Source organism: Arvicanthis niloticus, chromosome 4, assembly GCF_011762505.2.
Source record: "Arvicanthis niloticus isolate mArvNil1 chromosome 4, mArvNil1.pat.X, whole genome shotgun sequence".
NCBI lineage: Eukaryota > Metazoa > Chordata > Mammalia > Rodentia > Muridae > Arvicanthis > Arvicanthis niloticus.
Genome location: NC_047661.1, coordinates 129017130 through 129033484, shown reverse-complemented (window position 1 = coordinate 129033484; position 16355 = coordinate 129017130). Strand labels below are relative to the sequence as shown.

The following is a 16355-nucleotide window of genomic DNA, read 5'->3' as shown; positions in this document are numbered from 1 at the left end:
ACATTACATGTATACCTGTTCATCACGTATACGTTACATGCATACCTGTCCATCACGTATACGTTACATGTATACCTGTCCATCACGTATACGTTACATGCATACCTGTCCATCACGTATACATTACATGTATACCTGTCCATCACGTATACGTTACATGCATACCTGTCCATCACGTATACGTTACATGCATACCTGTCCATCACGTATACATGTATGCCTGTCCATCACGTATACATTACATGCATACCTGTCCATCACGTATACATTACATGCATACCTGTCCATCACGTATACATTACATGTATACCTGTCCATCACGTATACATTACATGCATACCTGTCCATCACGTATACATTACATGTATACCTGTCCATCATGTATACATTACATGCATACCTGTCCATCACGTATACATTACATGTATACCTGTCCATCACGTATACGTTACATGCATACCTGTCCATCACGTATACGTTACATGCATACCTGTCCATCACGTATACATGTATGCCTGTCCATCACGTATACATTACATGTATGCCTGTCCATCACGTATACATTACATGTATGCCTGTCCATCACGTATACATTACATGTATGCCTGTCCATCACGTATACATTACATGTATACCTGTCCATCACGTATACATTACATGTATACCTGTCTATCACATATACATTACATGCATACCTGTCCATCACGTATACATGTATGCCTGTCCATCACGTATACATTACATGTATGCCTGTCCATCACGTATACATTACATGTATACCTGTCCATCACATATACATTACATGTATGCCTGTCCATCACGTATACATTACATGTATACCTGTCCATCACATATACATTACATGTATGCCTGTCCATCACGTATACATTACATGTATGCCTGTCCATCACGTATACATTACATGCATACCTGTCCATCACGTATACGTATACATGTATACCTGTCCATCACGTATACATTACATGTATACCTGTCCATCACGTATACATTACATGTATACCTGTTCATCACATATACATTACATGCATGCCTGTCCATCATGTATACATTACATGTATACCTGTCCATCACGTATACATTACATGCATGCCTGTCCATCACGTATACATTACATGTATACCTGTCCATCACGTATACATGTATGCCTGTCCATCACATATACATTACATGCATACCTGTCCATCACGTATACGTTACATGTATACCTGTTCATCACATATACATTACATGTATACCTGTCCATCACGTATACATTACATGTATACATGCAAATCCACTGCATTCAGAAGTATACAATCATTTACATGCCAATCATATTTACAGGTAGTGTGGGAGCCCAGTGCACACGGGCACTTGAGGAACAGTCCAGTGCTTCCACAGAGGTAACACCGTACCATCTAAGTCTTTTAAGCCTGCCATCTTAGAATGAAAAGAACCCAGTATTACTTTTGTGGCTGTCACATGACACATTCTCTAGCAGTGACATCTGCTGTCATTAGGATTGCAGTATTTGTTGTGTGAGTTGTTAAAGACTACCGTGTGGTGTTGCCTGATGGTATTATTAGATGTTTATTCGAAAGGGTCACGGACGGGTGTTGTGATATGTGGAAGCTGGTTGGTAGGATTCTGCCCACTGCTGTGTCTTAAATGAGCTCAGGTATTCTGCTGCTGCTGATGATGACGGAGATGGTGGAGATGCTGCTGCTGTGGAGATGCAGAGCCCACCTCTCCTAGAACAGTGTCAACATAGGGGGCTCGGCCAGAGACACATCAGAACCCGAATGGGAACAGTGCTGTGTCCAATGTGCCCAAACACTCTCAAAGATTAGAGTTTACGTGATTAAATGACGTACTAAATAGGATACCTAGTCAAGAGAAGGGCAGCCAGAGCCAGTATTGGAAAACACACGCATATATGTCATACCATATTTAGACAGCTAATAAACTAGAGCTTGTCCTACACTTGCTATGGATACACAGGAAGCGGCCAGTTTTCACTTTATAAATAGACACATACAGACCTTTGTGAGGTCCAGAGGGGCAAGGCTCAGTGTGATTTGAGAATTTTATTTTGGAAGAGGCAAGAACTTCCCTAAGTTTAGCTGCAGAATTAGGCCTGTATCCCCCCAGAGGCAGCCTTCCACACTTCAGCTAGTTAGCAGTAGGCAGTGTCTGCTTAGGTTTGCTTAATTTCTTTTACTGTTGATGTTTTTTAAGCAAGAACTCATGTATCCCAAACTCACTAGGTAGCCTGGCATGACCTTGAACTTCTAATCCTTTCGTCTCCTCTTCTCCAGTGCTGGGATGACAGGCATACACCACCTTGCCAGGTTTATGCAGTGCTAGGGATGGCAAGGGGTCCTGCCTGCCTCCTGACCTCCATTCCCAGTCTATTAAAAACAGAGCTCAGGTGAGGGTGTTAAGCTAGACTATCATGGATTGTTCACTTTCTCTGATTTTCAAAGTCAAAACAGTTTTAAAATGGGTCTTTGAAACAGCATGTTTGGGGAGAGATACAGCATGTGCAGAGGGGAGTGGCACCCTGAGCATGGGGAGGGGCAGTGTTAGCATGGAGGAGGGACAGAGTCCGCATTGGGGGCAGGGGGCAACATGTGTGTGGGAGGAGGGGGCAGCATGTGCAGGGAGGAGGGGGCAGCATGTGCAGGGAGGAGGGCTCTGCATCCCCATGCTGAGTGCTGTGGATTCGGCTGTTCATACTGGTCAATACTTGATGTCATCACCATCCTTATTTAATCTCACTGGGAAAGTGAAATGTGTTCAGCTCCTAGCTGGAGACAGGATCAATATTTTTAGCTGTTAAAAATTAAAACAGAACAACATGCTTTCCCCTTTCCCTTTCCTCTTCACCACCCCCAATCAGTCTCATATACCCACCCCCTTCCTCTCACTGGAACTCACTGCTCTTTTTAATTGTTATTGTTAAACGAGGGCTACACCACACCACACCACACACAAACACACACACACACACACACACACACACACACGCCTATCTAAATAAATAAATACAACCACTCAATCCATTTAGAATATGGCCGCCTAAGTAAGACCTGAACAGTCCACACCACCAATAGACAGGCTAACTGGGAGGGGGAAACCTCTCAGGGTCCCAACCCTAGATAAATAACTACCAGCAACAAAGGAATTGTGAGAGAGAGATGGACAGTCTTCCCCGGGGATGAGAGGCCTAATTGGTTATCCCATACCAAGCTGTGAACCCTTAACTAATATGCATACGAGTCACCCAAACATAATCACGAATCACTAAAGGGCTACCTATGAAACGGAAGCTTTGTTTGACACAATATATGCTGACTGACTCTGGATGTGACAAGGGCTCTATGAAATGGAGCCTGTGAGACCATGGACGGCCATCTTCTCATATTCCACACAGAGGTCTTGACGTCATAATCATGGGGCTCCTGAATCCCTGTGAGCTGCTTCACTAAAATGTGATGGGGCCTTAAGAGCAGCAGCGACCTGACATGAAGAAGAAGCACTCGCGTGTCCTAGGAAGAAGAATTGGACCCAACACAGACATCTCACCAAACCCCCAAGCCTTCTATCTCTTTAACAATCCCCCTGTCTTTTGGAGAATTACTCAGGTAAATTTGCATTGTAATGACTCCATACAAAGCCATGGCTCCATATTTGTCTTCTCAATCATCTCTGATAAGTCGTCAGTGTAGTAAAAGCTGCACTCAGGTGAGTGGCACTCCCAACCCATTCCTTATTATTGAACAACTATTGAGTCTGACTCTGTACTGGGAAACAGATGTAGGGTATGTAAGCATACTTTCCTTCTGACAGCAAATAGCTCAAGAAAATGCCAGTGCCTTACTCTAAAGATGGGGGTGATATTTCCCTTTAGTCTTAGCATCCGGGAGGCAAAGCAAGCAGAGCTCAGTGAATTGGAGGACAGTTTGATCTACCCGGTGAATTCCAGGCCAGCCAGGGTTACCTAGTGGGACTCTGCCTCAAAATAAATAAGTGAGAGACTAATAATAAGGATTTCAGGTCTCAGGGAGGCATCTTGGTAAGAAGACAAGGCTGTAGGCGATCTGTCTAAGGAGGCTTGGATCAGATGACAATAATCAGATCATGTCATAAGAGCAATTGTCTGTCACCTCTCCCTGTAGGACAGAGCATGGAGAAATTACTAGAAGTCAGCAGAAGTAGATATGAATGTTGGCACACTGGAGTGAGCCTGGGAGCATGACTGGAAGGAAACAGAAATAAATATTTAAGGTGAACGTTTCTAGGGAAATAAAGAAAAATGACTTACAGTCAGGCTCCGACATGCATTTTCAGGAAGAAGCAAATGGAATCAAGCCAATGCCACTTTCACTATTTCAAAGAATAACAAACTGTAAGACTCTGACCACCGCAGGACTGTATCCCAGGATCTGCTGCCTGTGTTTAACCTTGCCCATCATAAAGTTAAAGAAGATGAGGCTGTTGGTAGAGGTGCTTAGAGGTAGCAACTCTCTGCACAATTGTTAGTGATGGTTAGAGGTGGTAGCATAGGCTGTTAATCTGTCTAGGTGGGTGGGTAACCAGATAGAGGTCGTGAAAAGATGGGTAACTAGGGATAGTTAGGTGTGGTAGCATTGATGGGAAACCACCCAGGAGGGTAAACAGTGAGGCAGCTCAGATAGTGAGCTTTGTGGGATCAGTCATCCTTCCACTTAAGTATGTCTTGATTATGACCTAGCTCGCACTCCGGAGTATAGGTCAGTGGCTCATAGTGTGTTCAGAGCTGTAGAGCCTTCATCCTGATCAACACCGCAGAGCTTCCATTATTCCACAGCAAAATGATGGATCTGTGGACACCCTAGTGCCCTCTAGACCTAGTCAGCCTTTAACCCTGCTTCTATTTCTATGGATTTACTCAGAGGTGGAGTAATTGGTCCTCTTTAATGTTTTCTTTCACTTAACACAGTGGCTTCCAAGGTCAGCTGCATCGTAGTAGCATCTATCAGTTTTCATTCATTTTTGTGATATAATAATAACCCCAGACATGGAGGGATTTGACCCAGCACAGTAGAGCTATAAGAACAGGGAGACTTCAATAATCAAAGCTCTGTGGTCAGAACAGCCTTAAGGGCATCAGAAAGGCACTCAAAGGGGGCATAGCATCATCTAGTATCCTGGGAATTTCGGCAGAAGCAGGAAGTCATGAATTTGCAGCTGCCTGGACCACATAATAAATCTCAGCCAGTTGTAGCCACAGTGAAGGACCTTTAAAAAATGATACAGGAAGGAAAGCTACCTTGTATTCTTGCATCCTGTTTGAAGTTCCCACATGGGTCGCAAGGAACATGACCTCCAGAAGCCTGCCCCTAGCCTTTATTGTTGTTGGGGGAACATCTAGAAAAGACTCTGGGAAGTAGAGGGAGGGAGGGAGACAGGCAAGACAGACACACACACACAGAGAGAGAGAGAGAGAGAGAGAGAGAGAGAGAGAGAGGGGGAGGGAGGGAGGGAGGGAGGGAGGGGAGGGGAGGGGAGGGGAGGGGAGGGGAGGGGAGGGGGAGGGGAGGGGAGGGGAGAGAGGAGAGGAGAGGAGAGGAGAGGAGAGGAGAGGAGAGAAGAGAAGAGAAGAGAAGAGAAGAGAAGAGAAGAGAAGAGAAGAGAAGAGAAGAGAAGAGAAGAGAAGAGAAGAGAAGAGAACTCAACAGCCAGCAGCAGCCAGAGCCCAGTAGAACCTCCCTGCTTGGTGAACATCAGGTGGCACATACATCAGGATCTCCTTGCATCCCCAGGCTTCCTTACAGCTTCGGAGACATTGTTGCTTTGCAGCTATGAACATTTTTAGCAGATCTCTGAACTACTGGGCATCCCTCATTTAAGAACCAATAAGAAAGTAACTTTTTTTTTTTTTTGTCACAGAATAACCAGATGGTGAGCGTGGACTGTCAGCATAGTGAGGACAATATATATTCAGAATGGATACCTTAACTAGGCCAACATTTTGCAAGTCTAGGATGCTTCTAATGTAAGAGTCCAAGAGTTGAGCAGCGATCCATCTTTAAACTCAGAAGTAAGAATGGAATTGTTTTCACTGGAAAAAAAAAAAAAAACACCCAGCAGTTTAATTTTTGATATGAAGTGAATAGATTTAAAATTTCATATCTAAAAAAGTGCCTTTTATTCCTTGCTGCAGAGAAAGCAGAAGAACAGGCCAACAGACAGGGATGCACGGGATAAAGAGCAGGTGTGCAGGCAGCAAAGCTGCTGTCCGGTTTGCACTTAAAGACTGCAAGAATGCAGAGACGGGCATAGACTGATATTTGCATTAGAAACAGACAGAGATGGGGCCGGAGAGTTGGCACAGCCATTAAGAGTGCTTCCTGCCCTTCCAGAGGACCCAAGTTTGTCAGAATGCACACTAGGCAGTTCACTATTGCCTGTAACTCCCAGATCACCCAATGACCTTATAGACACCCACAGGGATGGCATATAACCACACAGATACACATAAGTCAAAGTAAAATAAATCTTCAAAATGGAGAGATAGGCAGAGATGTCTAGTATTGTAGTTATTTGGCTACATTCCAGTAACTACTTAGAAAATATAATAACTGTGCTGATTTTAACATTTAGGGTATAAGGACACTTTCCAGGGTATTAGATCCCATCAGCAGGCACCTCAGTGTTTGGGGAACAGTCAGGCTCCTCCTTGCTAGTCTGCGTGATGACCAACAGTGCTTCAGAGTGGCAGGGACTTATCCTCCACCAGCTCTAAGGAGGATGCCTGAGACAGGTTGGCAGTGCTGGGCACCTCCTGGGCATGCTGGGGGCATCTGTCTCTTTTCCTTTCACAGGGAGAAGAGGTTTTCCTGCCTTCTCTGCTCACGCCCTGCTTCACTGACCTCTGCTTCTGTCTTCCTGGCTCCTTTTTGGATTTTCCTTTTCCCTCTTTTTTTTTTTTTTTTTTTTTTTTTTTTTTTTTTTTAAACAGATCCCTGTTCTGCATGACCCAGTCTACTCTCCAAGTCAAAACCCTTAATTTAGTTATAAGTGTGGAAATACTTTTAGCCATGCAAGAGAACATATCTCCAAGTTTCCCTGTGACTAATCTGGGGACATTTTGGGGGCATCATCCTGTCTTCCTTGGTCCTTCAAACATGAGCTTGGACATTTAGAAAGGACGCCTTTCGAGAGCCGGACCAAACTGCAGCACATAGTTAAGTTGTAGTAGACTCTCCTTATCTGGCTGCTGCTGATACTGATTTAGAAGGCTGGTGAGGCATGGGTTTGCCACAATGAAGTCAGATATCTTCCTGTAAGTACAAAGAGCAGAATTTAACCCAGAACACACTGAGCCTCTGGATAGAAACTTTAGAATGGATGATTGCACTGAACTTGATTTCTTTACATGTCTGAAACATGATTATGAACTAAAAATAGTGTGTGTAAAATACTGGATGGTTTAGACGGCACTTGAAACAAAAATATCTTCAGGACTCTATGTCAGGTGGTGTGGGGTATGCCGGAAGGAGGACACAGGGAAGATGTGGACTCTGCAGTCTAGAAGCCCATGGCCAGAGACTGCAGCACACTCTCAGGATGTATGGGATGATATGAGCATTGAATGAGCCAAGAGACCAAGGAGAGGTTAGACTGGGTGAGGTGGGAGATGAGGCTAGATACACACATACACACACACACACACAGAGACAGAGAGACAGACAGAGAGAGAGAGAGAGACAGAGACAGAGACAGAGACAGAGAGAGACAGAGACAGAGACAGAGACAGAGACAGAGACAGAGACAGACCCAGACCCAGAGACATGCATGCACATACAAACACACAGACACACAGACATGCACGGAGACAGACACGCATACAGACACACACCAACATGCACACAGAAGGAGAGAGACTGACAGACAGACACAGAGAGAGGCAGAAGAGGAGGAGGAGGAGGAGGAGGAGGAGGAGGAGGAGGAGAAGGAATGTGTAAAGGCGAAGAGAGAGGCTGCACTGTAAACCCAACAAGAATGATGCTTGCCTGGTGTTTCCTACGTGCTATCAAGGACCTTCATCCATAATTACCCATATGCCCTCTCTACATTCCACATTGCTGTGACCACATAACCTGATAAGAAGCAGCTCAACAGCAGATGTTTCCTTGGCTCACGGTTTGAGGAGTACAGACCATAGTAGTCACAGTGGCCTGAGTGTGAAGCAGCTGGCTGGTCACACTGCATCCACAGTCACGAAGCAGGGATGATTGCTGGTGTCAGCTTGCTTTTCCCATGTGGCAGTGTTGTGCACATTGTGGTAGGTCCTCCCTCACTCAGACCGTTCTGGAACTATCCTCATAGACCCAGAGGTGTGTCTGGAGAGGTTTCTCAACCAAGGCAAGTTGAAGATGAAGACTAAGTACCACATCACATAGTCCTCTCAGCTCACAGATGTAAACTGACTTCCTGGTTCTCAGACGAAGCATCTCTGTCTTACCTGTCTAACATTGCTGCTCTGGTTCAGGGCACAGAGGTCTTTTCCAGTTCCTAGACCTCGTTCTATCTCATGTATCTTACCGGAATGATCCACGTGCAGAGGAAACCTAACTCCGTGTCCAGCACAGGGTCTGCTATCCTAACCCATCACTGGCGCTCCTTCATCACTGGAGTGAGTCCTGCCCTCTTAGCACCTCCTCATCCCTTCCTTTTCACAAGCTTTAACCCCTTAAAGTCTGGAAAGAGTGGGCTTTGCCTCCTTGCAGACACCCCTGGCTGGGCTGTTCCCTCCCCAGCTGCCTGCCCTCCTGCGCTGCCCCTACTCACAGTGGTGTGTGTCCCTCCATTCTCTGCTCTCCCTAAGAAGTCTGGCTGCTTATTCCCCAGGTTAGGATGGTGAAGTTTTGTTTAGTTCCTGCTTCTACTACACGGGACTGGGCACAAAAAGCCAGCAGCCAGTGTTTGCTACACTTAACCAAACCGAGCAGGAAGGTTTCACTTGTGGTGTGACTGCCTTTTTGCCATTTGAATGGCAGTACAATCATGTGTGATTCAAGGACACTTTAAAGTGAAGAGAGCTGCACATCAAAGCCTCTTGACTATCATGAAATGAATATCCGAATCAATAGACGACTCAGATTGGGGATGTGAATAAATGATTTCAGATGGATTAAATTTTCCTCTCAATGTTAAGTACTAGGATAAAATGAATTCTTAGGTGGTGTGGATGAGATAACAGTGCTGCCAACTTCTGTGGAGTGCCCTTCCTTCCTTCTTGGCTCTCCGTACTGTGTGTCATAAAGGTCTGAGAGGTTTTGTCTTCACGGCCAGTCCCCTGAAAGAGATCATAGACTCTCTTCCTTCTCTGTGCTCCTGTGAAACAACTTCTCCCCTGAATGTATGTTTTACATGGGAAATAATATTGAATAATTTGTGGGGGAGTTTACTGAAGGGTGGGATAAGTCAGGTGGAAGTCCCTTGGGCCCTGAGCCCCTCTCAGTGCACAGACTGGCTCTGGCCAGGCTGCCTCCCTGCACAGGTGTGCTCCACTCTCACATGGAGTACGCTCAGTTTCCTATACTCTGATGACTGAGTTACTTTGAAGGACTGCTTAGCAGGGGACAGGAAGATGGATCACACTTGTGGTATCTGTGTAAAGACCAGAGTTCAGATCCCAGAACCCACATGAATGCTAGGTGGGCATAGCATCCTCCCTGTAATTCCAGTCCATGGGAGACAGAAGCAGGAGATCCTAGAATCAAGCTGGCCAAATTGGCCGACTGAATCATGGAGCTCTTGATTCGAGTGAGGGACCCTGTCTCAATACATAAGGTGGAGCACAACCTCTGGTCTCCACGTGTGTGCACACCCATATATGCACAGCTCATACATGCACACACAAATGTACTGCACATATCCAAGTGTAGAGAATGTTCTTGTCATTAAGTCTTGAGGATTATACATAGATGAAGATGCCACATGCTTGAGTACCTCCATACACGTGCAAGTGTGTGCACATTGATGCGTGCACATGTTCACACACATGTTCCTACTGTTTACATTTAATGACTATGTGGGTTTTCTCTATGTTCTTGCTTAAACCACTTGAAATAGTTTTGCAAAACTAGAAACTGAAAGACCCTTTCTCCACGCTTTCCTGTTGGTGAGTAGGTGTGCCTTCTGTGGAAGTGCACGACTTCTGATGGGCGAGCTTCTGGAGCTGAGATTTTCATTTTGATTTTTAGAAGTGTGTGCGCTTTATATGGTGATAGCTACTAGCTGACAGATTTCTAAAAAGGGACTCTTGAATGGCATCTAATCTTTTTCTTGCTCCTTTTTTGCATATTCAAAAATTTTGTGAATCCATTCCACATTCTTAATCTAACAAGCCAAATTTATCATAATTTTTATTTTTCTGTATTAATGAATTGACAAATGTTGCCTATATTTTAAGACATATTTCTTCTATGAATGGTTCAGATTTGTGAGTGGGTGAATGAGTGTGTGTATGTGTGTGTGTGTATGTGTGTGTGTGCATGTGCACACATGCTTATGGAGATCAGAGATCATCTACTGGTGTATTCCTCAAATGCTCCTCACCTCGAATTTTGAGACAGGGTCCCTTTCCAGCCTGAAGCTTGCCATTTATGCTAGGCTGGTTGACCAGCAACCCCAGGGGAATCTGTCAGCTCTGTGTCCCCTCAAGGGTGTTACCATTGCATAGTACAGCCACCTTTCTTAGGTTGGTTCTGGGGATTGAACTCAGAAACTCACATAGCTTTGAGCAGTTTACTCACGTAGCCATCATCCCAGCTTCTCCAGATTGCCTGTGTTTTCCTTGTGCAGAGGCTCTGACAGAAGGCTTCGGCCATGTTCCTGCCACTGAGTGCCACTCCTTTTGTTTAGGCTATGGCTAGCACATATTTAGAGTTTTTATAACACAAATATTAAGTCTTTATATGTTAGATATGCTATAGTTATTTCTTCTCAGTTATATCTTGACTTTATCCGGTATATTTTTCAACACAGAAAATTTAAACATGTCTATCCAGCCTTGTTTTCTAAACCCTTTAATCAATTCATTTTAAAATCTAAGTCTAGTAAGGCAGATTTTTGAGATTCTTATACTTTTTATCATTTTATAGAAACCAAAAATTGTTTTTTACTTGACCAATAATTGTAAGATTTTCACTGCTGGTCTATTAACATGATAACTTTATTTAAAATATGGACTCTTTGCCCCAAGAACTTCCTAGACTGCTTCATTTATTCAAGCCTGCTTTTCTGTGTTCTAGTAAAACATCATTTTCGTCAGATTTATCTTACATGTGTTTGGTAGCTTTATCTGTGTGTATTATAGCTTTATTATTATAGTGAATATTGCTTTAGGCATTGCTTTATTATATTTTTGGCATGTCAAAAATTATTTTTATTTTACTTTAGAATTGTCATGTATGGACTCTATCTTTGGAAGGAGCCCCCTTTACTGTGATTTATCAGGATACATTTTAAGGTTCACTGGAACATGGAATAGCATATTGATGTTTATTTTCCAACCTTATTAACTGTTGACCATTAGTATATTTCAAAGCAACATTTCTCTTTGATTCTCTTTGTGGCCACCCATTTTGATATGTATTTGCTGCTTGTCTCGTCTGAGCAGACCCTCCACTGTTTTTGGTACCACACAGCCGGCCCTTCCTGTGCTGTGTCGGGAGGATCAGCGGCTGGAGCCTCGGTTTGTTTTTTGTTTTGGTTTGTTTGCTTTTATGGTTTTTGAAGATTTTTGCATGTGTGTGCACATGAGTACATGTGGATGGCAGAGTCCCAGGCACTTGTGAGCTGCAGGATGTTTGTGAGTGGGGATCACAGTCGGGTCTTCTTCAAGAGCAGTTCATTCTCCTAACTCCCAAGCCATCTCCCTGGACCCCTGTTGTTAGAAAGGGCGTTTTGTTTTGTGACAGATTTATGAGTCTCTGTTTTATCTCCTAGTCCACTACTGTATTTATATCACTAATTTGGTTTGCTCAGTTTTAATAGTATCTTTAATTTCTAAGAATTTTTCCCATGTATCATCTGTGATGAAGGCCAGTTGATTCTATCATGGATATTTATGTAAGTCTTAAAAATGGATAAATAGTCATGTACACAGACAGTTTCTCTCACAGACACATGTATACACGTGTGTACACATACATGCATACACATGCACACATACCCTCTCTCTCACACAGACACATGTACACACACATCCTCTCACATATAGACACATGTACACACACATGTACACACATGCACACACATAACACCTCTCTCATACAGACACATGTGTACACATGCATACACACATGCACACATACACTCTCACAACAGACACATGTACACTTACATGTGAATGTATGCATTTATACACATACCATCTCTCTCTCATGGACACATATATGTATACACACCTATTTTCTCTCTCTCATACACACACACACACACACACACCCTCTCTGATTTCTCAGCTTGAGGTTTGTCACCAGTTTGGTTGAGTAGTTGGCTCTCCCATGCTGCAGCTCCCTTGGATGTTCAGCAATTCATCAGCCTTTGATGATGTTTGTGTATGAGGATCTTGATTGAAAAGTATTGGTAGTGGCATCTTATTCACTCAGCCCAATAAAAAAAATCCCTATTGAATCAGCAGCAAACAACTGTGCAACAACAAGAGCCTTTCTCCGTAGATGAGGCAGAGGAAGAGAGGCACACACCTCTCTTTTGAGGAGAGTTCACAGCCCCGAATATGGGTGCTGTAGCCAAAAATTTGTCAGAAGTTTTTTTTGTTTTTTTGTTTTTTTTTAAATTCCAGCCTTAAAAAGCCATCTTTTACAGCATAATTCTGAGTTCTGAGAGGCTGGAGAGATGGCTCAGTGGCTAAGAGTACTGACTGCTCTTCCAGAGGTCCTGAGTTCAATTCCCAGCAACCACATGGTGGCTCACAACCATCTGTAATGGGATCTGATACCCTCTTCTTGTGTGTCTGAAGACAGGTACAGTGTACCCATATAAATAAAATAAATAATTCTTTTTAAAAATAACCTACAGCGTAATGTTGGAATCATATGTTTGAGTCAGTTGCTCCCAGAGACTAGAGGTTGGCACAGTATACACATATCACTCCTGCAATCACATGATACACATGAGCAATAATAAAACTTACAGGTTCGTCATCCACACTATACTCTAGACTTCCAGCCTTCAAACTATGTCTGATCTTACTAGTTATGTCTCCTCCTCCTCCTCCTCCTCCTCCTCCTCCTCCTCCTCCTCCTCCTCCTCCTCCTCCTCCTCCTCCTCTTCTTCTTCTTCTTCTTCTTCTTCTTCTTCTTCCTCCCCCCCCCCGTGTGTGTGTGTGTGTGTTGTTACTCTCACCTTTTGGTTGTGAGCAGAGCTTTGAACAGCTGAGCCATCTTCCCAGCCCCCTTATTTTCATTTTATGATTTATTACTTCCAGAGCCCTGATAAGTTTTATTTTACTGGATGCATATAGAGCTGGCATGTCTCTCTGGTATTCTGATATTTGTCATTGTGATATTTCTAGCAGTGTTTTGCTTTACAGACACTTTTGCTGGCACCAGTACGGTTTCACCTGTTTTCAGCATGTGATTAAAAAATGCTGAAATCTTGCTCTGACTCCATGCCTATCACATGTGAGTCAGGGGACGATCAAAGTCTGATACCTAAATAAAATTTCACTGAAATCACATCCTGTGAGAAACTGGGATGTGTTTTGTTGGTCCTCATGTGTTTTAGAATATTCGCATAGAATCCCTGTTAACCCTTTATGCATCTTCCTTTCCCAATGCCTGTCCTTGAAGTGTGAAACTCCGCTGTTACACCTTCTAACCTTAAAGTGACTGTTCAACCAAATAGAAAACTAGATGCATAAGTTAGGTAGTAACGGACTCTGATTTAATTGTCTGATAAAACTATCCACACCTTACTTTGTTCTCTCCTACTCCTCTCTTGTCTGTAGTAAGCAGGTGTCTCCGAGCGATGTCTGCGTGTCAGTGTCATACATGAATCTGTTTCTGTTGCCTTTACTTGCTTCTTGGTTTTCCAGCACACAGTCTTCTCTCTTCTCAAGCCTAAACTGATTTCAGTAAGTGCAGAGAGGCTGCAGTATTGAAAAGACCCCGCATGCTACTGGCAAAGGAGCACCTCCCTCCCTGTGCGGATAGAGGAGGGGCTATTGATGCAGGAACAGCTGAGTTTGGACAAGGTGGAAGTTATGGCTCCACCCAGTTCTGGTTTTGCTAGTGCACCTGGGAGCCCAGCACAGCTTGCCTTCCTCAGTCACAGTCACAGTCATAGTCACAGAGAAGCTTTGATTTTTTAGGCTCAGAAAGGTACAAATGTTTTTTTTTCTTTCTTTCTTTCCATAATTCATTGCTCATACTGTCAGAGCTTGGCAAACACGTTGAGGGGTGAATCTGAGGTGTCTTCCTCAAGTGACCTCCTCAGGGATCAGATTTTGTGACTTCCTTCCATTGAGGCACCAAAGTGTCTCTTGGTGTCTCTTCTCGTTCCAGCTCACTCCAGGGTTGGCTGATTTCCAAGTTCACTCATGCCAAGTATCAGCCCAAAGGCCAAAGAAGGGAATACCACTGAAGATCCTTACTAGGGTTTATTCAGGAGCTTTCCTCACCCAGCATGCTCAGCTCCCTCCCTCCCTCCCTTACCTCTGCAGTGTCTCCTTGTATTCCTCAGAACAGTTCACTCCCCCACCCTGTTTTTCCTTTTTAAAATTCTCAGCAAGTAAATTGGCCTATTGAAAATCACTTTGATCTTCATGGAACAAACAGGCCTGCCAATCCATTTTTATCCTGTGAGCATTTCCCAAGTTTCTGCCAGTGTACTGCCCTGTTGTTAGGATGAGAAGTTCCTCATGTTGCCATCTGTCTGTCTGTCTGTCTGTCTTCCCCTCCTTCCCCCTCCATCCCTCTGTGTTAATACTTTGTTAGGTCTTTTTACTATTAATTTGAGAACAGAGACAGGTGGATATGTCCTCAGTAAACCCTCTGAGCTAGCACTTGGGATTCCTTGCTCTATATTATTGTATCTGATTATATCTGTCCCCACTATGACATCATAGTTGAAGATGACGTGTCTTTCAGGTTTACGCTTGACTTAGTCAATCACACATATCAAGTGTTCACCATTCACTTACCATACAGTTATGAAATAAATTATGTGAATGTCATGGTCAACAATCAACAATCAACTACTCTCACCTTTGTCCTTCCACCTGGCTTCTATTTTGGCTTGTTTTGTTCTCCCTAAGTAGCCCAGGCTATACTCAGATTCACAAATGTGTTGGGAAGCACAGCCTGTGCCTCAGCCTGTCTAGTCTTTCAGCTGCAGGCACTGCAGGTGTCTGTTGCCATTCCTGACTCCACTGCCACCTTCAGGAGGGTAAATAGTATTGCTTTTAACAGTGTAACATTATTCTTAACCTCAGAGAGATACAGATATTTTATTTCATTACATAACCTGTGATAGTCTGTCTCCAAAAAACTTAAACATTAATAAAAATAATTATTTTCAGGAATTTCTTAAAGAGATTTTTTTAAAGATGAAGGACTTTGAGCATAGAGTTCCTGTAGACTTTGTAGTTTGTCAGGGGATATACGTGGGTGTGTACCCTGCTCTGTTTCCCACCCACCGCAGACACTTACATTCCCTCTTAAAAAGAAAATTTCATCACATAAAGAGAAATTGAAGAGAAACTTAACAGACACACAAAGGCCTTTTCTTTCAAAAACAATCCCATTTCATCATAATTTACCCTCTTTATGAAATATCAGTGCAGTTTTGTCATGAACAAGAATCTGAAAAGAAAATTAATAGCCATTTAAGTTGCAATCTACTGTAACTTGATGCTCTAAAATACTAATTCATTAAAATAGGAGGAAGGCAAACTTAAGAAATGCAGAAGACAGCAGCTTGATATGAAGAAATCTGCAAACACTAGTTTGGATTTAAATTTACAAAATAAAACAAGATCCTAGGAGCGTCCTGGCAAATCAAAGAACTTTAAGGGACAGTTCTATGCTTCTCTTAATGCATTTCAAACAGAGAGCCAGAGAAGGCTAATTGCATGAGGAATTAAATAGCCATTGTTCCTAGCTATGAGAGAGCAATTCCAAAGTGGTCAGCCTCTGTACCTTTCTTCCTAACTCAGAAACCAATCCTGGCTCTATGTTATTCCAGAAACCACAGAGCAAGTGGCTGTTGCTTTGCAACATTCCAACTATGAGAGGTATTCTCAGCCTGGTATCTATTTCATAGCTGTTACAAGA

The 16355-nt window shown here is 43.4% G+C and overlaps 1 protein-coding gene across 2 annotated transcripts in view; it reads left to right on the top strand.

Annotated features, from left to right (window-relative positions):
• The window catches only part of St6galnac3 (ST6 N-acetylgalactosaminide alpha-2,6-sialyltransferase 3), a 489219-nt gene that overhangs the window by 351481 nt on the left and 121383 nt on the right, over positions 1-16355 (top strand). The gene's annotated exons all lie outside the window — the stretch shown is intronic.